This window comes from Trichechus manatus, unplaced genomic scaffold (assembly GCF_000243295.1).
Source record: "Trichechus manatus latirostris isolate Lorelei unplaced genomic scaffold, TriManLat1.0 scaffold00163, whole genome shotgun sequence".
In the NCBI taxonomy this organism is placed as follows: Eukaryota; Metazoa; Chordata; class Mammalia; order Sirenia; family Trichechidae; genus Trichechus; species Trichechus manatus.
This window is the reverse complement of record NW_004444099.1, coordinates 3,465,518-3,493,368: the sequence shown is the minus strand read 5'-3', so window position 1 is coordinate 3,493,368 and position 27,851 is coordinate 3,465,518. Positions and strand designations below refer to the sequence as shown.

The 27,851-nt window shown below is 36.3% G+C and overlaps 2 protein-coding genes across 3 annotated transcripts in view; one reads left to right on the top strand and one right to left on the bottom strand.

Moving 5' to 3' along the window:
* The window catches only part of CTNNA3 (catenin alpha 3), a 1,802,815-nt gene that overhangs the window by 1,153,941 nt on the left and 621,023 nt on the right, over positions 1-27,851 (bottom strand). The window lies entirely within an intron of this gene.
* Positions 1-27,851, top strand: part of LRRTM3 (leucine rich repeat transmembrane neuronal 3) — a 201,937-nt gene that overhangs the window by 86,080 nt on the left and 88,006 nt on the right. The window lies entirely within an intron of this gene.

The following is a 27,851-nucleotide window of genomic DNA, read 5'->3' as shown; positions in this document are numbered from 1 at the left end:
CTCATTTAACAGTTACTACAAATGTTGCCCTATGACAATGGTTAACAATCTCACAACACATCAACAATATCCTTACTCAACCTTGGGTTCCGTATCACCTGCTTCCTTGTCCCCTTCTGCCTTCTGGTCCTTGTCACTGGACTCCTGTACCTCGTTAGTCTCATTTTAACAATGAGATTTTTGAAATAAACATTTCTAAGTGTTCAAATTCTGTTTATTTTCTCTCTACATTTCTTTAAATCACTGTCTTAAAAATCATTTATTACTTATTGGTTCCTTGCTCTGAAATGTGCCTGCATGACTCCTAAACCAGATTTTGCCTTCAAATGCTTAGGTGTCAGTACTCTTTGATATCAACATGTAAAACAAAGTAGAATGTGACTCACCCTGTATTTCCAAGGAAGTGATAAATTGGATCTTTTCTTTCTACCACTATTTGTATACTGAAATTAGTTAAACAGAATAAGTTTAAAGTAGTTTCTTGATTATTTCATCCCCTTGACCAATATATTATGGATGTCAACCTGCCTTTTTAACATAAAATTGTCCTTAACTCTACATTTCTCATTTTTTTTATTTTTATGTATTATATGTTTTTGATAAATTACTAAAAACATGAAGATACTTAACAAACAAGATTGTTAAACCTTATACAATGTAACTACCATTAAGATTTAAGTTAGGTCAAACTCGCATCCCCAAATCTTAAAACAATATCCAGACGAAGAGAAAACCTGAAAACACAGAGACCTTTCTTAAAACACTGTCAGTGTGTCTTCATAAAATATTATAGCCTTCAATGAACATGAAGCATTTCCCACCATTAAAAACTCCATAACTTAGTAACGACACGTTATTTTCTGTTTTTTATTTATTTATCTTAGCCATCCTAACCATTGCCATCAAGTCGCTTGCAACTCACGACAACCCTACAGGACAGAGTAGAACTGCCCCATAGGGTTTCCAAGGAGCACTTGGTGGATTCAAACTGGTGATCTTTTGGTTAGCAGCCATAGCTCTTAAGTATTGTGCTACCAGGGCTCCAAGTGGGAGTGAATGGTATCTCATTCTCGTTTTGATTTGCATCTCTCTGATGGCTAATGTCTTTGAGCAACTTCTCATGGGTTTGGTGGCTATTTGAATGTCCTCTTTGGTGAAATGTCTATTCAAGTCCTTTGTCCATTATATGATTGGGTTATTTGTCTTTATGTTGATAAGTTCTCAAAGTTTTATAAATATATGGGTTATTAGATTCTTATCTGATACAGTGAAACCTGTGAGAGCTGGAACTCAATGGGACTGCCTTGTTTTTCCGAGTCTCGCAAGTTTTCACCTTTGACAGGGTGCAGTCTTAGACTTTATCACTTGTGTTAGCGGAAAATATTTAACTTTTCCTTCTCTGACAAGTTTCTACCTTACACAGTTTCTGGCTTTTGCAGATTTTATTGCATATGGTTTGCAAAGATATTTCTCCAGTCGGGAGGTTGTCTTTTCACTTGTTTTGGTGAAGTCTTTTGATAAACAAAAGTTTTTAATTTATATGAGGTTCTGTTTATTTATTTTGTCTTTGACTATTTGTGCTTTTGTTAATATATTACATAATCCATTGTTAAAAATTGCACCAACAGCACTGCCCTTGTGTTTTCTTCTAAGAATTTTATGGTTTTAGTTTGCACATTTAGGCCCTTAATCTATTTTGAATTTGTTTTTGTGTATGGTGTGAGGCATGGGTCTTGTTTCATTTTCTGCACGTGGAAATCCAATTTTCCCAACACTATTTATTGAAGAGACTTTTCTTTCCCCATCAAATGGACTTAGCACTCTTGTCAAAAATCAATTGACCATAGATGTGTGGGTTTATTTCTGGACTCTCAATTCTATTCCATTGGTCTGTGGGTCTATGTGTCTTATTGTTATATCAGTACCAGACTGTTTTTATTACTGTAGCTGTATAATACATTTTAAAATCAGGAAGTGTGAGTCCTCCTACTTTGTTCTTCTCTTTCAACATTGCTTTAGCTATTTGGGGCCTCTTTCCAAGATTTGTATTTCCATTTCTGTAAAGAAGGCTGTTGGAATTCTGATCAAAATTATATTGAATCTATAGATTACTTTGGGTAGTATTGACATTTTACACTATTAAGTCTTCCAATCCATGAACATGGAACATCTTTCCATTTATTTAAGTGTTCTTTAATCTCTTTCAGCAAGGTTTATAATATTCATTGTATAAGTTCTTCATATGCCTGGTTAAATTTATTCCTCTTAGATGCTCTTGTAAATGGAATTGTTTTCCTGATTTCCCCTTCATATTTCTCATTTCTGGTGTGTAGAAACCCAACTGATTTTTGTTTGTTGACCTTGTACCCTGCAACTTTGATAAATTTTTCTATTAGCTATAGAAGTTTTCCTGTGGACTTTTTGGGATTTTCTATGAATAGGATCCTATCATCCTTAAATAGAGATAATTTTACTTCTTCTTTTCCAATACTTTTTATTTTTTTTTCTTGTCTTATTGCTCTGGCTTGGACTTCTAATACAATATTGAATAGAAGTGGTGAGAGTAGGCATCCTTGTCTTGTTCCTGATTTCAAGGGGAAAGTTCTCAGCCTTTCTCCATTAAGTATAATGTTGGCTGTTGGTTTCATATACGCCCTGAATCACATTGAGCAATTTCCCTTCTATTCCAATCTTCTTTAGGGTTTTCGTCAAGAAAGGGTGTTGGACTTTATCAAATGTTTTTTCTGCATCCATAGAGATGATCATGTGGTTCTTTCTCTTTGTTCTACTGATGTGGTGTATAACCTTGATTTATTTCCTAATGTTGAACAATCCTTGCATTCCTGAAATAAATCTCACTTGGTCATGCTGTATGACTCTTTTAATATGCTGTTGGATTCTTTTTGCTAGTATTTTGTTGAGGATTTTTGCCTCTATATTTGTAAATAATACTGGCCTATAGTTTTCTTTCTTGTGGTGTCTTTGTCTGGTTTGGGTATCAAGGTTATGTTTGCTTCATAGAATGAATTAGGGAGTATTCCTTCCTTCTCTATCTTTTAGAAGAGTTTAATAGTATTGGTGTCAATTCTTCTCTAAATGTTTGTAGAATTCCCCAGTGAAGCCATCTGGTCCAGGACTTCTTTTGTTGGGATGTTTTTGATCACTGATTCAATCTCTTCACTTGTTATGGGTCTATTGAGACTTTCTATTTCCTCTTGAGTCATTTTGGGTAGGTTGTATGTCTCTAAGAATTTGTCTATTTCATCTAGGTTATCTAGTTTTTTGCCATACAGTTGTTCATAATATTCTGTCATAATTCTCTTTATTTCTATCAGGTTAGTTGTAATATCTCCTCTTTCATTTCTTATTTTGGTTATTTGCATCTTTTCTCTTTTTTTTTTTTTTTCTTTGTCAGTCTAGCTAAAGTTTGTCAATTTTTTTGCACTTTTTAAAAAACCAACTTCTGGTTTTGTTGATTCTATTGTTTTTCTGTATTCAATTTTATTTGTTTCTGCTCTGATTTTTGTTATCTCCTTTCTTCTGTTAGGTTTCGGCTTAGTTTACCCTTCTCTTTCTAGATCCTGGAGTTGTCGAGGTAGGCTGTTGAGATCTTTCTTCTTTTTTCATGTAGGCATTTATCGGTATAAGTTTTCCTCTGAGTACCATCTTGGCTGCACCCCATAAGTTTTGGCATGTTGTGCTTTCATTTTCATTTGACTCTAAGAAGTAAGTGATTTCTCCTTGACCCACTGGCAATTTACTAGAATGTTGTTTAATTTCCATATGTTTCTGTATTTTCCAGGGTCTTTTTTCCCCCCAGTACTGATTTCTAACTTCACAACGTTTTAGTCAGGGAAAACACTCTGTATGATTTCAATCTTTTTATATTTATTGAGACTTGCTCTGTGAACTAAATTGTGGTCTATCATTCAGAATGATCCATGTGCAGTGGAGTAGAATGCATATTATGCTGTTGTTGGATTGGAATGCTCTATATATGTATGTTAAGTCTAGTTGGTTAATGGTGTCATTAAAGTACTCTGTTTCCTGATGATCTTCTTTCTAGATGTTCCATCCAATATTGAAAGTGGTGTATTGAAGTCTCCAACTATTATTGTAGTGCTATCTATTTCTCAATCTGTATATCTATTTTGCAATCTGTTAGTCAATCTGTATGCTGAGAAAATAATCTGAGAAGCTGGAGTATATAAAGAAGAATGCAGCATCAGAATCGGAGCAAGACTCATTAACCACCTGCAATACGCAGATGACACAGCCATGCTTGCTGAAAGTGAAGAGGATTTGAAGTACTTACTGACGAAGATCAAAGACTACAGCCTTCAGTATGGATTACACCTAAACATAAAGAAAACACAAATCCTCACAAGTAGACCAATAAGCAACATCATGATAAACAAGAAAATACTGAAGTTGTCAAGGACTTCATTTTACTTGGATTCACAACCAACACCCATGGTAGTAGCAGTCAAGAAATCAAAGCAATGTATTGCACCGGGCAAATCTGCTGCAAAAGACTTCTTCAAAATGTTAAATAGCAAAGATGTCACTTTGAGGACTAAGGTGCATCTGACCTATGCCATGGTATTTTCAACCACCTCATGTATATTGTAAAGCTGGGCAATGAATAAGGAAGACCTAAAATGAATTGGTGCCTTTGAATCATGGTGTTAGTGAAGAATATTGACTATACCATACACTGTTAGAATAACAAACAAATCTGTCTTGGAAGAAGTATAGCCAGAATGCTCCTTAGAAGTGAGGATGGCGAGATTTTGTCTCACATACTTTGGACATGTTATCAGGAGGGACCAGTCCTGGAAAAGGACATCATGCTTGGTGAAGAATAGAGTGAGTGAAAAAGAAGAAGACCCTCAATGATACGGATTGGTACAGTGACTGCAACAACGGGCTCAAACATAGCAACAATTCTGAGGAATGTGCAGGATCAGGCAGTGTTTCGTTTTGTTGTACATAGGGTCACTATGTGTCAGAACCAACTCAACAGCACCAAACAACATCTATTTCTTCCTTCAATTCTATCAGTGTTGGCTTTACATATTTAGGTACTCTGATGTTAGATGCCCTCTGATGTTTATGACTGTTAAATCTTCTTGATTAATTGACCCTTTTATCACTATATAATGTACATTTTTATCTCTTCTAACATATTTTGTCTTAAAGTCTACTTTGTCTGATATTAAGATTGTCACTACAGCTCTCTTTTGGTCATTATTTGCATGGAATATGTTTTTCCATCCTTTCACTTTCAATGTATTTATGTCCTTCGCTTTAAGGTGCGTCTCTTGTAAACAGCATATAGTTGTATCATGGGTTGTTTTTTGTTTTTTAAATCCAATCTGATACTCTCTGCCTTTGGATTGGAGCATTTTGCCCATTTACATTCACTATAATTACCGATAAGTAACTGATGTCTGCTACTTTGTTATTTGTTTTTTTGGTGTCTTAATCCTTCTTTTTCTTTGACCTTTACTACTGATTGCTTTTGTGATTTGTTGGTTTATTATAGTGAGCCATTTTAGTTCCCTTCTCCTTTCCTTTTGTGTATGTTTTTTTAGATATTTTCTTAGTGGTAACCATGAATATTACATTTAACAGCCGGTATTTTTAACATCCTAAGGTAAGCAGGTACTAACTTAACTTCAATAACATACAAGAAATTCTGTATCTATACCATCCCCCACTTTTGCTGTTGTTATTACTAATTAAGTCTTTATATTTCATGTGCCCTCTAACATAATTTTATCCTTGCTTTTTACACATTTGTTATTAAAAAGCATGAAGGACAAAACAATTAGAATTATCAAACATGAATACTTTATTACTAGCCCTTATGCTTGTTCATGCAATTCCCTTTATTAGGACTCTTTCTTTTTATGTATAGTTCTCAATTACTTTCTAGTGTTTTCCCTTTCATCTGCAGAGATCCCTTTAGTAATTTTTATAGGTCCGATCTGGTGGATACGAACTCTCTCAGCTTCTGAATGTCTGAGGATATTTTAATTTCACCCTAATTCTTGAAGGATACTTGCTGGGTATAGTATTCTTGATTTTTTTTTTTTTTTTTCTTTCAGCACTTAAAATGTATCGTTCTGTTGCCTTCTGGCCTCCAATGTTTCTGAGGAGAAATCAGCACTTAATTTTATCGAGGATCTTTTTTATGTGACTGGTTGCTTCTCTCTCACTGTTTTCAGGATTCTCTTTATCCTTACTTTCTGAGAGCCTAACGATGATGTGTTTCATTATAGATCTCTTTGGGTTTATCTTGCTTGGGGTTCTTTGAGCTTCTTAATTTAGATTCATGCCCTTCATTAGATTGAGAAAATTTTCTGTCATTGTTTCTTCAAATATTCTTTCTGTCCCTTTCTCTCTCTCATCTCCTTCTGGAATTTCTATGATGTGTATATTAGGTCCCATAATTTCATTAAACTGTGCTCAGCCCTCTTGAGCCTCCATTCTTGCTGCTCTTCAGCCTTGGTAATTTCAACAATCACACTGACAGTCTCTAATTCGCTGATTCTTCTGCCTGATTTAATCTGTTATTAAATCCTTTCATTGTGTTTCTCATTTCAATTATTGTCCCTTTCAGTTGCAATATTTATTTTGGTTTCTTTTTATCTCTTTTTTAGACCCTCTTTTTGTTCCTGCATTGTTTTTCTCATTTCTTTTAGATCTTTGTCTATTTTCCCTTAACTCTTTAATTATGTTTACCACTGCTATATTATATTCTTCCATTTTTTTCATCTTCTCTAGATGCACTTTCACTCTTTTCGTCATGTTCACTTGGATGGGCCATTGTTTCTCTTTTCTTTGTGTGTCTTGTGATTTTTTTGTTGGAGCACTTTCTCAGTTCCCCCTATTATTTAGTGTTTTTGCCTGCATTACTTTCTGCAGAAAACTCTTAGGTGGGCAGAGCCTTTGCTTACCATTTCTTCTTCCTCTCTTTCCTTGGTTTAAATAGGATTTTAAAAGTTCCAGATCTTGGTTTTCAACCTTCAGTGTCTCCAAATACACCAGAGAACACACTGTGGTCAATCTGTCCACCAGCCAGCACTGCCACTCAGGCGAGATACAGTGCACTAATAAGTCTGTCCACCAGGGGGGCACAACCCTCTCTCTCTGGTTATTTCTCCCTTTCCTCTCTGTTTCTGTAACCACATTTCAGTTGGAAAACTCACACCTAGGGAATCGCCTTTGAGACTATGTGTTGCCCTCCAGTTTTGTCCGAGGCTTCCTTCTCTGTTCTGTGGGGGCTCCTTATATATGAGTTGGCATTGAGGGCAGCACAGGCCGACTTTCCTCCTTTTCGTGAGGAAGAAGGGCTGGCACTCCCCAGAAGGACTTCCAAGAGATCTGTCTTGTTGGTTTTAGGGCCCCAGTAGCCCTGTGATGGCTGGACGAGCAGTCTTCACTTAGGTGACCCTCTTTCTGGCTCCACTGTAGGGAAACTTCTGTAGGAGTTTATATTAGTCCAGCAGCTGACAGTGCGGGAGGAGTTTCACACTCTGAACAGCCCCCAGGAAGGTCAGCCTTGTTGCTATCAGAGTTCCTGTGGTAGATTGTTGCCTGTGAGTGCAGCCTCACTCAAGAGGCCTGCTTCCTAGCACAGAGGAGCCTCAGTCAGCAGTCCGTCCTCAGTGCCAACTGAAAGTGGGGGCAGACTAACCTGAATGGACACCTAGAAAGGTTTGTTTTGTTAGTTTCTGAGGCCTGAGCTATGGGGTATACAGGGAGGTGGGTAGAGTGCTGATTATGGGAGCAGACTCCACTGCAGGCGCTTTCTGTAGCAATTCGCAGCAGCCTGGCAGCCGTGCTTGACTGGGTAAGGGAGTAGCTGGCATGCTGCAAATAGACCCCCAGGGAGCTCTGCCTTGTTGATTTTAGAGCAGAAGCTTGGAGTCCTATCTCTTTGTACAGGCCATGGGGTGTGGTGATTAGGGAAGCAGGCTCTTTTGCTGGGGCTGCTTCCCCAGTTCACAGCAGCTGGCGGCCCGCTTGGCTTGGGGGGGAGGAAGGGAAGGAACAGTGGGAGAAGTAATTTTCCTACTGTATGTGACACGTTGTTGATTCTTGCCTGTCTGCAGTTCCCCGCTGCTTTCCTCTGCTCCCCGATTTAGAGTCCCTTAAAGCCGAGCACTGTTTCCTCGTTATATTTGTTGTATTTGTCAGAATTATGGTCTGCTTATGCCACCATCTTCCCAGAATCCCCAGTTTTATTGTTTTTTGGTATCTATTTTTTTAATGCAAGTAATTAGAAAAAGTAAAAAAAGATAAAATCCATAAAAATAACCATCATTGCAGATACTTCTTTTCAAATACACATTGGAGGATGTATAGAAAGATTAACAGGTAGGGTAGGTAGGTAGCAAAAAGTGTTTTAGAAAAATGAACTCATACTTCCCCTTGTTGTATCAAATATATGTACTATATTAAATGTAACTTTATTTGAATTAATTAATGAATAAGAAACTTAAATTAATGGATTTAATGAAATTGATATAAATGTTTCTTTATCCTAAGACATACATTACATAAAAAAATACCACTGATTAGTTAAGGAAAAACTTATGAAATAAAAATTTGGAGCCATTACTTGCTACAAAAAATGAGGAATTTAACATATTCATCCTTTCTATCATTCTACCAATCTGATTTTTTAGTTACATTATCATTTTTACTGTTAAAGTATATATTGTTTCTATATTATTCAATAACCATAATGTCCTGTGTTTTTATAGTTCTGAATTTAAATTTATTGAAGACTTCCAGTTTCTAGTTGGGATCTATTTCTAAGTTCTTTGCTTTGATTCACCTCTTGGTAGACTAAATATTATGGAAAGTTTTTTTGTTTTTGTTGTTGGTTTTTTTAATCACGTGGAGATTTTTCTTTTTCATTTTCTTTTCATAAGATTTTATACTTCCTCTGCTCACATATTGACTATTTTGGTATCTGACGTTTTGCATTTACAACAACTTTGAAAAAATTCTCAGGTGGCACCTCCGAGGGTCTGGGCACCCACGCAGGGCCACCCTCTGTGGGCCACTCCGAGCGACATATTGGAGGCCCCTGCTACGACTGGGCCACTAGAGAGAAGGCGGGCAACGGGCCTCAGGACACTTTCTCCCATTCATCCAGGACATCTTGGCCCAGCCATGAAGGGAACAGGGTGATAGCGGGACGACCTGAGATCATGGGTGGGCAGGGGAAGGCTGGGTGAGTGCCCCAAGGTGCCAGGGAGGTCAGTGAGGGGAGGTGGGAAGGAGGGAGAGAAAAGGGAGGCAGATGGGGCTGCGAGGACAGGATGGACAGAGGATGAGCGAGGTCCTTGCCTAGCAGGGAAAGTGTCAAGCGGAGGACGAGCAGTGTCCCCGCTCAAGGCTGCTGGCGGGAGGCGGTGGGCAGCAGGCAATGGGCAACGCTGTGGGCTCTGGGGTGTGGGGAAGGTGTGGTGGGGAAGGGGGGCCCACTGCGCCACCCGTATCCTGAGGTGCACTGGGGGCACCCGATGGGTGGTGAGCGACCAGGGGTACCACCAGCACCGAAGACGGGGTGCGGCTCTCGACTCTCTCCTGACACTGGATTTTGCTTAATGACCTGATCTTTAGAACCTAACCACGTCAATAAATATGGAGTGGGTGTACTATATTATTTAACTGCTTGCATGCTTGAGATGTGTATGCATTGCTTTATATTTAAAGGACAACTTGGGTGGGTATAAATCCCTAGTTCATATTTTCTTACCCTCAGAATTTGTACACATTACCATACAAGATTTTGGCATTTAATAAACCTGTGGGGAAGTCTAATATTAAACTCATTTTAATCCCTTCTATGTAACTTGCTGGAGCCCTGTGGCACAGTGATTAAGAGCTCAGCTGCTAACCGAAAGGTTGGCAGTTCAAAACTACCAGCGGCTTCTTGGAAACCCTATGGGGCAGTTCTACTTTGTCCTACAGGGTTGCTATGAGTCAGACTTGACTCTGTGGCAATGGGTTTGGTTTTTCTTTTGTTTTTATGCAACTTGCTATTTCTGATGGGAGGCATGTATAAATTTTTATTGTCTTTAAAGTTCATTAACTTTACCATGATACAGAATGCCCTTAGTGACTGAAGATTTAAGCCTTTATTTCAGGAATTTATCTTTTTTTCTATTATTATTATTCAGGAATAAGACTATATGTATATTAGGTATTTTTGTCTTTCTTTTGCATCTACCATCTTCCCATATTGCTATGTATTTAAATTAAATTTTGAGGGATTTTCTAAAAGCTATTCTCTAGGTTCCTATATATATAATATGTATAGTATATATATATATTAGTAAGGTTTATTCCATTTGTTCTTCTTACTGTTGTTTAATATCTTTTATCTATGCAAAGCCTTTATATTTCTCTCCCATTTTTTTTTTCCTGATGTGTATCACCCTCACTTCATCTGTTTTTCACTGAATCTCTACTTTGATTCCTATAGGATTTTTTTCCCCCTGTATCATATATATTATGTTATAATTTTCTGATTCTATGGGTAATTTTTAACTGAATTCCTCCTATGTTTCTTTGAGTAATTTCTCTTATGATATACATATATATTTTCCCCATATTCTTCTGGGTTGTGTTCCTCTCTTCTTGATTGTGTTACTGTCTCTTCAGTTTCCTAATTATTATTCATTATTGATGGCACTGATGAGGAGAGAACATGACAGGCTATAGTCTCAGGATTTTTTTATTTCGATATCTCTCTGTCCCCAAATCTCTTATTCCTATTTCCCAGGCCAGACGTCGCCATTTGGTGTGCATGACTAAACACAACCCCCTTTAGGTCACAGACTGTCTATGTTATGGATTGTATTGACTGTCTCTCCTCCATCCTGCACTCCCCCTCACCTCTGGTATTCTCCTACTCTGAATTTGGAGCTAGACAAGAACTCTGTTACTCCAATGTGGTTTCCTCTTCAGCTACTTCTCCTGGTGGCTTCAAGGATTCAAACTTGGTCACATGACCTTCCATGACCATACAAGGCGTCCCTCTGAGTCAAGGATCTTTTAATACCTTTCAAGACTCTTATCTTTGCTTTTGGGGAACTATTATCAGACTCTAGCAAATAGTAAGGTATTACATGAAAAGCACGCACATATACACACACACGTACTAGGGCAGAAGATTACACATATCTTTTATAAATGCTGTACTACAAAAATGTTATTATAATTATAGCAATTAATATGTTCTCTCATGATTACGTGTGGATAAATACGTCTCCTCTCATATCAGAATTGTCTTTGGGCACAGTAACAGAAAAACAACGTCTTAAAATAAAAGGGTTTATTACATAAAAAGTCTGGAGATAGTGGCAACAGCTTCTGGACTGCCAACTTAATGATGTGAGGCAAATATCTCTCCAATTATTTTTGGCTTATCACCTCATAGTCCCAAGATGGCTGCTGGCCTCCAGGCATTAGATCTGTGCTCAAGGCAAGAAGCAAAAGGGAGCAGTAGCCACAATTTTCCTCTTTTAATAGGAAAACAGAAGCATTCCTACTATCCCCATCCTCACTATTACCTCCAGCAAATTTCTGCTCACACCTCCGTATCTGCTAGGAATTTTTCAATGCTATAGTATGGGCAGGGAAGGGAGAAGAGAGTTAGGAAGAGCCATTGATTCTGCCAACAGAGTTTGCCATACGCCAAATGCTAAGAAGTCCCCAAGAGAAAGGATTAGTGTTTATCCATCTTTGTATTCCCAGCATTTAGCAGGGTTTGACACATCTGTAGATACTAAATAAATATTATTGAATTATACCCCTTCCTTATGACTCACATTATTTATTGCTTTCTGGACCTATAGTTGACATAGCATTTTCAAAAAACATTTACCAGGATCTTGAACTACTATAGTAGGGAGCTTACAATGCAAATCTATAAAATCACATATTATTAAATTAAAACTAAGACTCTGTTCAGCAAAGATGCCAATATAGCATTTAACGTGACCAAAATTTTATTAAAGGAGTAAAATCCATGCAAGCAATAGCATAGGTTTGGAGTGGCAGAGAGAATGTGAGATTAGGTCCATTTCTTAAACGTGAAGTGTCTTTCTGCTTTATATTTCCTGTGTGATCTCTTACTCCTTACACTGCACAGCTAGGCTATTCTGATTTTAATAATAAATTATTCAGCAAGTTAAATAAAGTGGAAAAGACCGTTGCTAATAAGAAGAGGTAATTAAGCTCTAGAGTGGCTCCAACAATGGGCTCAAACATAGAAACTATTGTGAGGATGGCACAGGACCAGGCAGTGTTTTGTTGTGTAGCACACAGGGTCACTATGAGTCAGAACTGACTCGACAGCACCTAATAACCACCACCACCACAGCCTATAGAGTGCAGTCAGGATGCCAGAAAGTTTTTCAAGGCAGTGCCACACTGGGCTTTCTCTTCAATATTTATGGAAACTTTTCATTCTGTTTTATAATACATACATGTTGCTTCTAATATTTAGTACACAGTATTTTTCCTTAAATCTTTTAGTAGAATTAAAACTCAAGGATGATTCACCAAGTTCACCCTGAGTTTCTGAAACGATGATGATGATAGCAATTACGTAAAGAATGTATATGTGTCAGGTACTTTTATAAGCACTTTATATATATAAAGTCATTTCATCCTCATAACAATCCTAGGAGGTAGGGACTATCACCGTTCACATTTATGGAAGAGGAAACTGAGGCAGAAAGTGAGTAAATAACTTGCCCAGGGGACTGTAGGTAGCAAGTACAAAGCAAGAATTGGGTCCCAGGCAGTCTGGCTCCTTAACCACCTGCTCCTGAAACCCACCTTGGATCCTCAGAAGTACCTATACTTATTTTTAAAAAAGCATATTATCTCCTTTATCATTTCAAATACTCTTATTATGTAGGCATTATTGTATGCATTTTATATAAGAGGAAACAGGAGCTTAAAGAAATTACAGTAACTTGCCAAAAATCACAAGACCAATAAGTACAATGTAAATACAAATCTCTGACTACAAAGTCTACATTCTTACACACTGTGTGGGGTAGTGTGCTGCCTCTTAAAAATGGAGAAGACTCTCCAGCGAGTGATGTACTTCCCGTATCACAAAGTATCAAGAACTTCACAAGGTCACGCAATTTCAGAGCTGAAAGGGATCATCTAATCCAACCCACTTATCTTCCAGGTGGGTAACTGAACCCCAGAGAGAGTATAAATACCACTACCTTACTGCCAGGTCTCCTACACCCTCACCTAGGGGTCAGTCCTCTCTAATATGTCATCTCTCCATTTCCTGTTCTGTGACTTTCCATTTTAAAAATCCTTTGATGCATAAATTGTTATAGGTCATAATTGACAGGAAATTGTAAAGATTCACCTTTATCATTTTAGAATGATGAAAACTTCAGTATTTCACAGCCTTTATTTTCTCCAAAGCTCTATTTCAAAAAACTACTATCTCCTTTTGTCATCTTAGAAAATATAAAATCTACATGCTAGAAGGGCATACGACACAACATGTATCAAGCTTGTCTAAAGGAACGCTAGAAAAGAAAAAAATCATGACAATTTATACCCATCATCCCTGAAGAGCCCTGTCCATCTTGGATCCACTTTTATTGATCATCCTCTTACTTAGACAAATGGTATCACTTAGGTCTTTGAGTTATTTCCACCTTCACACTGGTTTTGGATATACTGTTCTGTAAAACGATCAAGATTTCTGGTTGTCCTAGTTTTGAAAGAGTTGATTGAGCTTTATTCAAAGTGATCCCAGAAAATATAACTAGAATTTACTATAATATATTCTTCAGATGGAAAAGTCTCATATAACCCTATGTATATAAATCATTTACTAATTAGCAACAAAGACATGGCAGTTTCAATCTTATTTTTTTCAGGGTAAAGATAATTAACACTTTTCCCTTTATTTTCCAGGGAAGGAGTCTTATGGGCTTTGTATGCACTGCAACGGCCATTAAGTAATATTCATTAAGTGGTACTGTTAGCGAACATTATTTTACAACAACTCAAAATAGGTAGAAAGAGCGCAATCCTTCATTTTCCAGATGAGGAAATTCAGACAGGTTAGGTGAAAAGACCAAAGTCAAGATGCTAATAGATAGATGAGCCAGACTCAAACTCAAAACTGTCATCTGCAGCCAGTGACCTTAATAACCACATTTGTGGCCTCTCTTGTTTAATAAATTTTTCTACCATTCAAAAATAAAGTTGTATAGGTAACATTTGTTCTATTTATTTCAATGAGTATTTTTAAAGCAATCTGTACAGATATGTTATCCTTCATAAAATTTGTTAAAATTCAGAAATTTTATAATACCTTTAAACAATCACCGTTGTCACCCCTAATACAAGATAGAGACAATTGACAGAGTCTGCAGACACACACAGCCACCTCAAAGTCCACCCATCTTCTGTGCAAGAAATCACATTAATACACTTGCCCTGAATGGCACCATGGTCTCAGACAACAAAGTACTGCGTATCATTCCTACAGTCACAGTCGTGCTAGTTGATGGCCATGTGTAAAGATTAATTCCCCTTTTTAATGCAAGAGTTTAAAAGTATTAACACCATATAGCTAACTATAATTTTGAGGAAGGTTCTATGGTCACAGGCAAGTAAACTAGCTCACTAGCTGCAGATACAATACAGAAAATGGTTTTCCTTTAGTTGACAGTGACTCCATTATAATATCCTGAAACAGCTGTCTCCAAATATGCATTGCTGATTTGCGTGGATTCTAAAGTCAATACTTGTAAAAGCAGGAGGGAGACAGGCTCACTTTCACAATGGTGTGGAGTGGATCTCTGGGGTCTAAGTGTGCGATTATGGTTGTGGAAAGGCAGCCAGGAGCCATGGGGTCCTGCTAAACTAGGCTTCCCCAGGAATGCTGCTTTGTTACTTTCCAGCAGCTCTGCCTTTTAGAAAAAAACAAGTTCTTACGAATAGAGAAGAGGGGGGAGTATTTTGGTTCAGTGTAGAAGTCCATCACCATCACGCACCACACATTTCACTAGGAAAAGATTTTGTTCCCTAACAGTCTGTACCATCACGCTTCAGTGCTTCACAGATGTGCCAGTAATTTCCTTAAATTTATGACCACATGGGGCTTACATACATCCTTCATAAAGCTGGTGTGGGAGTGGTAATAGGTTAACACAAAAATTGTAATTTATGTCATGCTGTTTTGTTGAAGAGAAGCTTAGCTTATATTTACAGCTTTAATAAGCTACTGCATGCTTCCTAATTGTGTAACCTGTGGGGTTATGGGATATGTAAATTGAGAAATACCTTTATCTGGGAACCCCAGGTGGTGTCTGCTTATAATAAATGCTTTCTTGAAATACAGTCTTCTAGAGAAAATTGGTTTTTAGATTAAAATATTAAACAAAATTTACTGTTCCTATAATTTTATTTTATGCTTTAATTCCAAAATTTATAATATATATTTACCAGAGATTTATTATAATAGCTAACAGAAAAAATTCTAAACAGACATTGTGGTAATGCTGTAATTTTTTTTTTTTAAATGACTTTTTTGTTTTACTGAGATGATGTATGTCCTTTATAAAAACCTCAAGGAATTAAAAAAGTTCATAGAAAGTTCCATTTTAAGTAATCCAAACTCCATTAGAAAGAAATAACAATCTCCAAAACCAAGTAAACATCATTCCAGACATATCTAAATGTCTATGAACATAGAAAGATGGATCAGAGAGATGTATACATACATAAAACTTAAGTTTAGGAAAACTGGAATCAAATTATATATGCTATTTTACTTTTAATGTTACATTTCATTTCCCTTCAATTTAACTAAAGAGAATATTGAACTAAAAACTGAAAGAATGATGAAAATTCAGATAAATGTTCTTAAACACACAATATGATGCCTTCTTTTCTAAAAGGGCATACCAAGTTGAGAAAAGAATTGAAAAACTTCAGTAGGTTGGATTCTTTTTAATTCTATATTATATATTTCAAATAGTAGCTATTAAATCTATGCCATGAATATGGGGAAATTAGCCCACTGATGCATCTTCCATTCCCTGGCCCCCAATCAGTGTTATTAATATGTTTACATTATCTCAGTTTATAACATTTATATTTTATGTACATAATTCCCAAAGTTGTTATATTTTACCCATAGTTAGATAGATTTATTGCTCATCACCTATCTTATTATCAGTGTTTCTCCACTCTTGAGCTATTGATTCACCTTTTGGCTATGTTTGTATGTTTTTAAAGAAAAGCTTCAGTGTTCTTTCTGTATTCTGTAGGTCCTTACCTGCTTGAGAATCTCTCTCTGTTGATATAACATTTAAGTGAAAAGAAAACTTGGGGCACACATTTCTTCCTTCAGAACTTTGTAGAAATTGCTTCCCTAGCTCCTGACATTAAGTTTTGTTATGTGAAAATCGGAGGCCAGCTTACTTCCCTTTTGTATGTAGCTTCCTTCACCCCTCGCCCACTAAATGTTCATATGGTTGATTCTTTATTCCTGAAGTTCAGAAAACAATACTAAAATATCTCTTGGTATTCACTGTTCTATATAAAATTTTCCTAGAGCATAGTATGACCTGTCAATTTGATGATTCAAATTTTCGTTTATTACAGTTTTGTTCATTTTATTTTTTTATTTTTTATAGATTCATTTTTTTTCTGTTCTCCTGTTCAGAAAATGATATATGTGTTCGTTCTCCTTTCACTGTCTTCCATATCGTCCATCTTTATAATTTTCTATTGTTCCTACACATTTTGTCAGGTTTTTTCAAACCTAATATCTATGCCTCTTTGTTTTCAGTCAAGTTTATTCTATTTTCCAGTGTGTCTTCTATTTCTGTAATTCTTTTAGTTTCCATTATCATTTTTTTCCGTGAACTCTGCTAGCGCTATTTTCACCTCCTTTTATTGTCTTATACTTTCTTCTTGGAACTCTCTGTCTCTTATCTGAATTCTTTCCTTTTTTAAAAAAAAAAATACACAAATCTCTTGTGATAGATTCATTTGCTTTTTCTCCACTCCTTATATGAAAGAGAAAATGGCAGCTTTTATGCATGGATTCACCCCCTGGCCCCTTTTGATCACTAATCATCTCTGAATGAGCCTGGCAACCAACCAAGTAATACAATGAAGGGGCAGACAGATGGGGTGGCTGGAAGTGAGCTGGGGAAGTTGGCAACCACTATTTCAACCTACTGACTTAAAAAACTTCTCTCCAAAGATTTTGTTTCCTTAACATTGATGGTAGTTCTCTCAGGCCTCTCCGCCCTCCCGCCCCAAAATTTAAGGAGTCTGCATGGAGTACAGCAGATTCTCTCTATAGCAGTGCACCACCTACTTCCTCCTCTTTCTCCTCTGACAGGCTGCCTGGAATTAGAAGCCACATTACAGAGAATAGATGAGGAGGACGGCATAATGTCCTTCTCTGACTGTCTTCCTCTACCATTCTAGAGGATCAGGCAGGGCTTCTACGGGGACATTCTCTATTTTTTATAGCCCCTCCTCCCAGAAACCAAATTCTCTTTAATCAAAGACTCTCAAATATGCCTTTCAGGGGAAAAGCATGTATTGTTAAGGTCTGAGGCAGCAAGTTTCACCTCTCAGTAAGCTTGATTTCTAGGCAAAGGTTACAATATATAGTATATGAACTTCACAATTTGTATCATTGATGCTGTGGCAGTTTGCTTGCTTCCTCAGAGTTGGCTTTTTTTTTTTTTCTCCTTGCCCTCTTTGTTATTTTTGGTGGCCTTTGAAAGAGTGAGGAGAACAAAAATGCCTCTAACGCCAATATATAAAATTGGAAGTATATGAATATTTTATACTCCATACATCATTTTACCAGATGTCAGGTTAAATACAGGAGATCTGCAGTCTGTTTATATATATTAAAAAAAAATCTGAGTGCCTTTTCTATACTAGAAGGACCTAGACACTTGGCTATGTGCACATGTCAGTACAAAAATTAATGAGCCAAGATCTGGAATCCCATGGAGTTCACAGATTTCTAACTAATCACTGTATGAAACGATAGGTGTTATAATTGTAGAATGAACAATGTAGTATGAACACATTCAGTTTAGTACTTCAGGTTCGCTGAAGTATTAGTTTTCAGGTCCACTTAACTAATATTCACTTTAAGAAGAAGAAACTGGGGCTGAAAGAGGTTAGGTTAGTGGCAAAGGACATACAGACCCAGAGATAGACTGTTTTTTACTACAGTCCAGGATTCTTTTCTACTACGTCGCACAGACCTGAAAGGAAGAAATGAGTCGATAATGTAAAGTATAAAGAAATCCACTCCGTGAACCATAATTAGTTCTCCATGGACCACAATGGGGTCCAAAATCTGTCTTCTATGGGCCAAACTGGGATTCATAATCTGATCTTTACGGACCATACACTATCCCTGATCTTATCTCTCTAGATCACACCGTGATCCTTGATCCTTGCTCTATGGCCTGTACTGTAATCCCTGATCTGACATCTAGAGACTACACTGTGATTGATGATCTGGTATCTATGGAATACACTATGATCCATGATCCATACTCTGTGCAATACACTGTGATTCACCCTCTTGGAAGAACAGAAGCTCACATGGCTCTACCCAGGACACCAACCATAGTTTTCATGTTTGGATATGTAGTTATTTGGGAATATTTCTTTCTTCTAAGACAGTTGGTAAGTTGAACAAAAAGTTGGCTAAATCAGGTATCATAAAAAATTTGTATGTGTTTATGTACTTTAAACATTATGTATTTTAACTTAAAATATATAAATACTCATTCATTTGCCAACAGTTTAATGTAGGGTCAAGGCTTTTTCTCTTAGTAAGGTTTGGTCATTGGAAATAAGCATTTTGTTGTTGTTGTTGCAATTTCTGCGTTCACTTATTTTTAAGTAGAATGAAAGAAGAAAGACACATGAGGGGAATCCCAACTAAAGTAAATTTCTATATATTTACAATATACCTTTACTCTTTTTCATCCATTACAGATTTGTCAGGTGTCCTAGTTATCTAGTGCTGGTATCACAGAAATACCACAAGTGCATGGCTTTAAAAAAGAGAAATTTATTCTCTTATAGTCTAGGAGGCTGGAAGTCCAAATTCAGGGTTCTGGTTCCAGGGGAGTGCTTTCTCTCTCTATCATCAACTCTGTGGGAAGGTTCTTGTCATCAATCTTCCCCTGGTCTGGGAACACAGGAACCCTGGATCTAAAAGATGTGCATTCCTGGTTCTTCTTGCTTGATGGGAATGAGGTCCCCCGTCTCTCTGCTCACTTCTCTCTTTTATATCTCAAAAGAGATTGACTCAAGATACAACCTAATCTTGTAGATTGAGTCCTGACTCATTAACATAACTACCGCTAATCCTACCACGTTCATATCCCAACTCATAGTGACCCTATAGGACAGAGTAGAACTGCCCCATAGGATTTCCAAGGAGCAGCTGGTGGGTTCCAACTGCTGACTTTTGGTTAGCAGCCAAACTCTTAACCACTAAGCCACCAGGGCTCCCATTAACATCATAGAGGTAGGATTTACAACACACAGGAAAATCACATCAGATGACAAAATGGTGCACAATCACACAACACTGGGAATCATGGCCTAGCCAAGTCGACACACATTTTAGGGGGACATGACTCAATCCATAATAATAGGGTTTTTTTTTGTTTCTTTTTGTTTTTGAAAAGACTCCTCTTAATTCTTTGCCAAGTGTTCAGCTTAGTACGAAGAGAAAAGAAAAATCTCATTTGTGTTTCGCATTCCTATTTTATTTTTTTACATGATACTCAATTAAATTACATAATAACAAAAACAAGTACAACTGCTTAAATGTGTTTGGGAATAAATACAACTAACTTTGGAGAAAGCTTTCGCTTCAACTGGTTAAAGCAGAAATGAACAGGTCTTTGCATAGTGATTAAGCAAAATAGGCTCTGGAGCCAGACTGCCTGGGTGTGAGAATCCCAGTCTACCAATTATTAGTTCTGTTAACCATAGACAAGTTACTTAACCTCTCTGTGCTTCACTTTCCTTATCTGTAAAATGGGAATGATAAAAGTATCTGCATTATGGGCTTGTTGTAAAGATTAAAGGAGTTAATACATACAAAACACTTAGAACAGTACCTGCCAGGTGTTAAGTGCTTTATATAAATATTATCTGTTATTACCAGCCAGGGTATTCAATGTACAATGGATGTTAGTCAATGTATTTTGCAGAGGGAATGGAAACCATTAGCTAATTAACCTGGCAAATGGGTTAAATGGAGGCCAGTTAAGAAGAGCTCTTATTTTCAGTTTTTGTTAACTAGTAACGTTTACTAGATCCTAAATATCCTGAGATCAGGAATTAGATCTGTTCCATTCACTGTTGCATATATAACAAATAGAGTGCCTCATTCAGTAAATATTTTCTGAGTAAATGAATGGTGTTTAATGCTAGAGTTCTAATATGATAGAACAGAAATATCTCTACCCGATATCCCGGTATCAATGCTACCTTATAAATATGGGATGCTTTACATTTTAAAAGTATTTATGCCTCTTTTCCAATTTGATCTTCACAAGTCATTGATGGAGCTGGCTTAAGGTCATGACTTCTCATTTCAAACCGATTCCTCTTCCAGCCTCATCCGTATGACCTCATTCTCTTAATTCAGATAGTCCTAAATTAATCTCAGCTAATCATGAGTCAGGAGCCCTGGTGGTGCAGTGGTTAAGAGCTATGGCTACTAACCAAAAGGCTGGCAGTTCAAATCCACCAGTCACTTCTTGGAAACCCTATGGGGCAGTTCTTCTCTGTCCTATAGGGTCGCTATGAGTTGGAATCGACTCGATGGCAACAGGGTTTTTTTTTAAATCATGAGTCAGAATCAACTTGATAGCAACGGGTTTGGTTTTTGGTTCGGAATCCTTTGCTGACTCCATGAATGTCATCTCCCCTATTTGTCCTATTTGACTTCTGATGTTCCTTATTCACTGTAAGTTCAAATTAACGTCTGTTTATGAAGATACCGGTTACTCTTCCATTCATGATTAATTTTCTCCATTGCTTTAACTCTATCACGAAAACAGCCATGCATAAGATTAAACTGTGTTTATGAAACAAGAACGCCACCTTTTAATTTGTTTTAAATACTTCACCTTTGATTCATTTAACAACACAATTATGTTACTACTAACACTACCGCTTTACTTCAATGTTTCAAGAAGCACAGTACTTTAGCCTGTATCAAGGTCACCTTCTCTTGCAACTCAGTTCCAAATCACCTGACAATAAAAAACATGCTGTCAAAAGCAGTGAATGGGCAGATTTATAGTATTTTATACAATAGTACTTTAATGGAATTAAAAGGCTGGGCCATCTCAAGTCTAGGCTAATCTTTAAAACATCATCCTAGAAAATGAAGTGAAAAGCTTAAAAGCTGATCTCTCTCTCTCTGTGTTTGTGTGTGTGTGTGTGTGTGTGTGTGTGTGTGTGTCGAAGGTTTTTGAGGGGGGACAAGAGCTCAAGTATACAGCCTCTTGTTTAAATGTATGATTAAGAGGACAGGGGCTTCTTTATACATGTAAACATTGGTCAATAATGTGTCCTTCCGTTTTCTTCTTTGCTTTTATTACCTTAAAGGGTTCTCTCATGCATGAATGGCTTCAACGAGAACAGGGACATTATAACTATCATCCAATTTTGAGGTTATATAGGGTTCACCTCTGTTCATTTATAGGGCTTAAGAATTTTTTACCTTCCACAAGTTTCAAAACAACCGTTAAGTTAATTGAATTTGAACAATTCAACAAACACTGAGTTTTGTTATATTTTATCCACTCTTCTGGGCACTGTGGAGAATTAAAGATGGCATATGGATGGCCCCTAACTTAATGAATTTATAATGGAATAGAAGTTCAGATTTGGACACCAATAATTATTTACAAAGAGAATGGGTAAGTGCTAAAATTGGGGTTGAAATAAAATATCGCAGGAACACAAACTAACAAGATTAGTTCTTATGAGAATGTTCAGGTAAGCTTCAGAGAAGAGGCAGAATTTGATGGTTTCTTGATTAGTAGGATTTGAAGAGAGGGGCTTTCGATGGTGAGATGAGAGTTATTGATGACATAGAACAGGAAAATAAAGGGCCTAAGGACTAAGTATCCCCAATGTGGCTGACACCTGGAATACCTGGAAAGTAATGAAAAAAGCTAGGAGGCAGGTTAAATCTTCAATGGAAAAGCTTGAGTACAACTGAAGAAGTGTAGCCTTACTTAACAGCTAACAGAAAAGCATTAAAACTTATGCTTGTTTTGTGTTTGCAGAGGCATATGGGTTCTGTCATAAGTAAGATGTAGTAGAAGAAGGCCAGTTAGGCTCTTCAGATAGTGTAGGTGAAAGGTAGTAAGATTGCAAGAGAAAGTTCAATCAGCCAACACTTTACTAGGAAAAAAAAAAGTGTTCAACTTTGTTAAACAAAGATTTATTCAGAACAAAGCACTATTTCACCTTCTTTAAATTAGCCGAAATTTATAACAAAGATTGGGAAATTAAAATACAAATGGAATACTTGCATATAATCAGTGAGTAAATTAATAAAAAATACTTTTGGAAAGCTTTTGATTATATATTTTAAAAGTCACATAAAACTTCTCAAATATTTTTACTTTACTGCTTCCATCTTATATCTGTCTCTGACTTTGATCTTCTTGCCTCTACCTTATAAGGAACCTAGTGATTATATCACTGGGCTCACCCACATAATCCCGGAAATCTCCCCATCTCAAGAGCCTTAATTTAGTCACATCTGCAAAATCCTTTTTTGCCATATAAGGTAATATATTCCCAGGTGCTTAGACACAGGTGTTTAGAACATGGACATCTTTGGGGGTACATTATTCAGCCTACCACAGAATCACATTAAAATATCCTTCAAAGTGATTATGTGTATGAGTCACTATAATAAAATAATTTTCCTAATTTTTAAAGAAACATAAAAAAATAAAACCAAGTATATATCCAAATGTGTTGTAGCCAGCAGAGGAAGCACCTCGGAAAAATAGAGTTGAAATTGTTGATCCTTCCATTGCTCTAATATTGATAAAACACTTATTAAAAAGGCCTTCAGAGTTTATTGCACATCTTTTTCAATATTAACAATGCTGCTTTTAATTTTTGGACTTACTCAAAGGTTATTCAGATTCAAAATTGATGAACAAAAAGAGGTATTCTGCTTGGGTAATTGAACTTACTTTGTGAAACACGAGGTTAAAATCAGAAGACATATTTTTGGATATCACCCATCAGTTGGGCCTGAAAGCAGATACCAAAGGGGAGTTCCAACTATATTCTGAGTGATGGCAGAATCATAAGAATAAGCATCTAGAAGTTTATGATGACAAGTTTTAGACAATACTAATTCTGCTAACTACATACTGGTATATTTGCTTTAACATGTTTGATTCGTTTATAAGCATATCTTTGTAAGCAAACACTAAAAAATACCCACCCGAAACAAGTTTTCTAAAGGCCCCATATCAGATCTTTGCAACTCTCCATATCTAATTATTGTCAAATATTTATTCTCTCCTAAGTGCAATGTTTAGCAAAATAAGGTCACAGAGTATTGATCTTGCAAAAATTACATCCTTCCTACATAATAAAATATATGTTATACTAGAAGGGTGAGAATTATTTTGCATTTTGCTATTTGTAAGGATATTGAGAAAAGCTGAGTTTCTTTTTTTTTTCTTTTACTCCTGGGGGAAGAATATTATTGATCTATCCTGCAGGTTACAAAGTATTCTCTAAAATACTATATCATATAAAGCAAAAAAAAAAAAAATATTGTTCTTAGTTGCAGTTTAAAACCCAGACAAGTAATAATGCCCAGACAGATGTTCTTAATTTTACTCAAATACAATCTGGCAATCCATATTCAAGAAGTTTTATGAGGATAAATGAATTAATATTTTAGAAATATTTCATAAATATAATAATACTATTCACAAAAAAACATTAAAAAGTAAGGAACCAGTGTTAAATGAGGAGTATGGAAAACAAACAGGATGTTCCTAAAGCTAACCGAAAGGAAGACATTCCAGAGGAAGTCACCATCACATAGCTCCTTAGGTATCAGTGAAAATTACCTCTCAAGAAAGAGCAGTCTTCTGAATATTCATGCTCAAGGGAGAGGAGCTTATTTGGGAGGAAACCAATCTCTCTTTAAAGAATTTCTTTTCTTCACTTTGAGCAACTGGTGAAGAAACAGCATTTTCATGCCCATCATTAATTTTCATTTTAAACCTCCTCTGTTAGGTCCTTAGTTGTTCAAAGAGTTGACTGATGTAAGAAGAGACCTATGAAAAATGAAACTTTTCTCCTGTTTTGACTAAAATTTCAAAAATCTAAAATCTATAGAGCTTATTTTCCTCATTTATGCCTTTAACTCTGACAGGTTTTGATTTAAATCCTATAGCACTTAGTCTAACACACAATCCGAATAAAGTCTCTATTTTCTCACCAAAAAAAAATCACATAAACATTGAAACTCTTTAGAGCAGGACTCATGCCTTCTTTATTTTTCCATACAGGATGGAGTTAATTCTGGGTTTTTAGAAAATACTGATGATGATAAAACATCTCCACTTACCAAGTCACAAATAATTTCAAAGGACTCAGCCAAATTGTAAACTCCCTGAGAGCAGAGATGTTTGTCTTCCACTTCTTTTATGTCCCTTACCGCACTTCCAGAATTCTGCTGATAGAACAAATGCTTAATAAGGTGAGAAGAAAGAAAGGAGGGAATGAGTGAAGGAAGAAAAGGAAAGGAGAAAATAAAGGAAGGAAGACAGAAGGATAGGTAGAAGAGAGTGGAAAGAGTCAACTAGATCGTTTTCATTCCCCTTGTGGAAGTTACTGAAAGTTTTACATCTGACATTCAACTGACATTCATCTGAAACTGGTATTCCTGGATTATTTTAATGACTCACTTAGAAAATACCAAATACAGATATTTCTGTCAATGATAGTGACTTGCCTTTTGCTTTTCTAGGACATTCTCATATAATCATTCAAAAGTACTTCTCTCTGAATTCGCTAGGATATTTAACATGTCCATAAAGTATGCACAGAGAGTTCAATTCCTTTTCTCCTTTCAAAAACGTTAAAATTCACACAGATATTTGCTTTTTTGCTTCTTAATCATAAGTTCTTAAACGAATGTCATAATGATGATGACTATGTCACTTTATATTTGTGTAGTACTTAGGGTTTTGTAATTTATAAAGCCTCCACCTATATTTTCTCCCACGACTCTCATAACAAACCGGGGAAGCAGGTAAGGCAGTTGGTATTAATTGTACTTAGCAGATGAAAAACAGAAGTTCAAAAAAAGTTATCCAAGGTCACATTGCTGGACTGTGGCATAGCCAGGATTCTTTCTCTTCTGATCCTGAGACACTTTACTTTCCCCAATGATAGACTGTATGCTGCCCTGTCTTGGACTTTATATGGAGTCCCATCTTTTCACTGGCATTTCCTGTCCACTCTTACTTCCTCTCTCTTTTTTACTTAAACATAATGGTACAGGGACAGAAATTAAACTTGGTCTTGACAGCAAGAATTTTATTGACCGACTTGAAAGCTGGAGAATAGCTATGGAGACTGCGTATCACCCACAGATCAAATGACTTTCCTATAGGTTAACATTTCTCAGCTGATTATAATTTAGGATTTGCCCATTAGTATTTTAAAAAAAAAAATCCGGTATGTAGCACTTATGACTGGGAGGCATCAGGGGAATTAGGAAGTAAGGAATCTAGGCAAGAAGATTATGAACTTACGGTGAGCCTTGAAGGATGGAATGTAGTTCCATCAAACAATACATGCAATAGGACACGATTTGCCAGCCCAAGAAGCAAGTCAGAGATAATTTATGCAACATGCTGTTTTCACTTTTTTTTTTTTTTTTTTTTTTTAATGTTCTTGAAGTTTACTTGCTCCTAATATGCAACAAAGTATTTTAGGATATTCAAAATCTAAAACAACTTAGGTCTTATAAAACAAATGATAGCAGGCTAGTGAAGTAAATTTAATATTTTTTGAGGCTTCCTATCAAATGTTCTACCACAAGTAATTTGATTAGGAAGAAGAGAAATTCCTGGGTAGACTGTTAGCAGTTTAGTATAAAAATATCACACCTAATGAATCAGTTTCACATTTGGGTGCACATATAAGGCAAAACCCAAGTTTCATTCTACCACACTCTTAGAAATTAGGCAAAACCCTTCAAAAATCGCGGCAATCATATTGCAATTAAGGGTTACCTAGAACTCCCTATTAAGTGTTCTCTCTGATCCATTTATAACATAAGACTGGTTCAGGAGTACACGTGGATGTATGAGCACATTATGGACAGTTTAAAAGGTGTGCTTTGCCGATCACTTATCTCTCCTAATGCACCCCTACTGTTCAGCTTAATCACCTCTTTTAAGAGCTGTAGACTTCGGTCCGGGCCATTACTCCATAAACTAAATGTTAGCAGCTATTAGAAAAGGTTCACTTATGCCCTAGACTATCCTTAAATGTGAAATTTTAGTGGAAATTGGAACCACATTATCTCAAATCCATTCGGAGGTTGTTACACACACACGTAAATAGGGTCACAGATAGTTTGGATATAAAGGGAGGTGAAAGCAGCTAGCATTTGTGCTGGTTGAAAGGCAGCTTAATAACCATCTTAGGTAAAGGGAGGTGGCCAGTGAATCTGTATCTACACTGAGTAAAGCATGCACACACACACACACACACACACTCACAATCACACACACACACTCACAATCACACTCACACACACTATATTTCAACTACAGCACTAAAGATTTTGAATGGCAAGAGTTAAGTTTCGACTGGATTATTTAACACTTGAGTAGGTTACTAAACAAAGATTTTGGATCGCTTTTTCTAGTTACTGTTTAAAATAAATTTTCATTTGTCTCAAAGACTTAAGTGTGGTTCTACTTAAGTGTGATAAAAGCACTAGACAGTCTTACAAATTAACTTTTAACTCTTATTCTGTATCAAAAATTCATTTATACTTGAGCTGTTTAATAGGGTAGTCACTAACCCTGTGTGGCTATTTTATTAAAAATTAAAATTTCAGTTCCTCAGTTGCCACAGAAACCATGCTCAATAGCCATACATTGCTAGTAAGTACTGTACTGGACAAGTCAGATATAGAATACCCCCATCATTGCTTACATTCTATTGGACTGGCATATTCCAGAGGCCTCATAAATGCTTTGCTAGGATGTTTATGCCCTATATTTCAAAAGTTCTGATAGAAAACTATTTTTAAAAATAAAAATTATCTTGCAATATCCAAATAAAATGTATGTTTTAATCATCAGAAGAATCTATTTTCAATGCTTAGCTAAATTACCAATAACCTTGTCCTGAAATACTAGCTTGATGGGCTGCAAGGGAAATCACATATTCATGCTTTACATTTTTACAATTAGCAGCTTTAACTTTAAAGCATTCTGCTACACAAAATATTGCTTTGTGAAATAATGTTTAAGGTTAAGAAGCATTTGAAGTACAACTTTAAAGTAGTCATGCATATATTATCATTATCTCATAAACTTCTGAAGTACTTTTAAAATGCCCCTCAATTTAAAAATTTATGAAGCGTTTAAATAACTGAACTGATAAAAATTAGGCTGTTTTTTGAATTAAGGAATTAATCTTGAAACACACATACACACAGAGAGAGA